The following is a 2,500-nucleotide window of genomic DNA, read 5'->3' on the forward strand; positions in this document are numbered from 1 at the left end:
CCTTACACCTCAAACAATTAAAAATACACCCCCCAAAAATATATAAATACACATTCGAGACGGCTACGTATAACGGTATGCCTTTACATTTTAGAAATTAAAAGGTGATTTCAAGGCTGATTTAAGTACGTATCCAATTTTTTTTCTCTTTTACTTCCGTCTCCCTGAGTATTTCCGTTTTCTATGCGGTCGGCTCACACTCCCTCCCTCGCTAAAACCACATCCTCTTCATCATTAATTAATTTCTCCGTTAACCAAGTCCCTTTTATGTAATATCTTTTACCACATTATCTAAACACAATTAAAGCATTTGAAAACAGACCCGGAAATAAGCGCAAATATTTAATCTCCGGGGCGCTTAAATGAGGCATGACAACAAGTGCTAACAAGGAAGTCGCGACGAGTGTGTATGTGTATATGTGTGTGTGTGTGTGCGTGCGCGTACGTGAGTGTGTGTCGAGTCGGGTTAACGTCAATGACATTACGTAAAATTTTGCGGGTCACGCCCTTGCTGGGTCGAAGGTCACGCGCCTGGCTTTGGCTTTTTGCTTCCCTTGACCCTCGTCGCTGACCACGGGTGCCACTCTGCGCTTATCGTTATTTATTTTTTATCTTATTTTATATATTTTTTTTGTCGTGTGGGGTAAGGAGAGATGGGAGGGGGGGGTGAGGGAACAGGTTGATAAATGTGTTTATTTATTTAATTATCTATATTTTTTAAAGTGTTTTTATATAAGAGAGAGAACGAAAGGGGTCTTATGTGATGAAAATAGTGATTTGAAAGGTACTTTACAAATACCCATATCGTTAATTCAAATGTTTATATGTGCGCAACTTTCCTAAGTATTTAATTCAACACACACACACACACACACACACACACACACACACACACACACACACACACACACACACACACACACACACACACACACACACACACACACACACACACACACAAACACAGAGTCAAACACTGTGTCCTGAGCACCGAATGGAGACTGGCGACACAAATCCTAACACGGTGTGATTGATAACCTATCACATAAATTAGACGTTAGGCAGACGTGCTAATGCTTCTCGATTGCGGTTAGCGGGCCTACCCGGTCTGAATGTTAATAACACTCTACACCTACATATATACATACGCAGGTACGGATATTTGTCTTTATATTCGTATAACTATATGTCTTTCCAGTGGTTACTTCCTTTTGTAAGATCTAGCAAAATAATGTATAGGTGTATTTTCATTGATATTTCTATCTATACACACAAACGGACGCGAACACGCACACACCAACACAATTTCCATATATACCTTTGTACACTTTGTTACGTATTTTCTTCACATTTCCCTATGCTACGAAATCAATAAAGATGATTAAATGATGCAAATAAATGCTGAACTTCACTTTTACGCATATATACGCAATTTTTCTTTTCTCTTTTCAAGTTAGCATTTCACTTCAATTGATAATATATAAACTTCACACTTCAAAATAAAAACGTTTCTAGCTTCTAAATCTTTTAAAATGTACTACATCTCATAAACACGGCGAATTCCTGAAGTCAAACTATATGTAAAATGACTTTAAACACCCTTGTATCTGTGCACGGAAAGAGGTTCGCACAAAGTATCGGAATCTGTTAAGTAGTTGCTGATTCTGCTCCCGCGGCGCACGTGATTCGCATGTGCAAGCTGGCTGCGCGAGGTGAAAACATGAAGGGAAAATGTGTGTAGGAATCGTAGTTACTTCCTCTTCCTTTGACAGACACTAAGTATGTGTGAATTTACCAATGAGATACCACACATACGCACACATACTAACGTAACACACACACGTGGAGGGGCGGTGTACATGTGTATATTTTTAGTATCATTATTTGAGTATACGCGTATACAGCTAGAGAGCCAAATATATATAAACAGATACATTATAAGTACTACGAGTAAGCCTTATTTTGCACGCACGTGACAAAAGCAAAGCCAACAACCAAGAAATCTTTCGCGGGCCGCCGTGAGAACCACACAATGAAAAAAGGGAGGAGCAGGGAGTGTAAGGGAGGGGAGGGGAGGGGAGGGGAGGGGAGAGAAGGACGGGAGGAGGGTTAGCACATACCGGAAGGATGCGTTCCGGAAGTAGGATGAAGATGGGGAGGAAAGGTGAGCCGAGAGACAAGGCGACGGGAAGCACCCTGGGTTTAGGGACTTTCTGAACGTGATCAAGGAATGTGTCGATTAATGTAACCCTTTTTTTTATTCCTTTTGTTGTTGTTGTTTTTTTCATTTTATTATATTTTATTTTCAGAGGAACGGGTTTGGACTACTCAATTCTTGTGATAATGAAATTCGTGTCCGTTTTTTTCTATCCCCCCGAGTTTCCTTAGATAGAAACGATATGTTAAGCAGAGAGAGATATCATGGCGGGGTGGGGTGGGGGTGGGGGGGATCTGTACTACATATAGCCTCTCCTACACATACGAAGGCGTCCCAGGCTGT

At 40.8% G+C, this 2,500-nt stretch overlaps 1 long non-coding RNA gene across 1 annotated transcript in view; it reads right to left on the reverse strand.

The window, feature by feature from the left end:
• The window catches only part of LOC119589728, a 4,598-nt gene that overhangs the window by 698 nt on the left and 1,400 nt on the right, over window positions 1-2,500 (reverse strand). The gene's annotated exons all lie outside the window — the stretch shown is intronic.

The sequence above is a fragment of the Penaeus monodon genome, chromosome 26 (assembly GCF_015228065.2).
Source record: "Penaeus monodon isolate SGIC_2016 chromosome 26, NSTDA_Pmon_1, whole genome shotgun sequence".
Lineage (NCBI taxonomy): Eukaryota > Metazoa > Arthropoda > Malacostraca > Decapoda > Penaeidae > Penaeus > Penaeus monodon.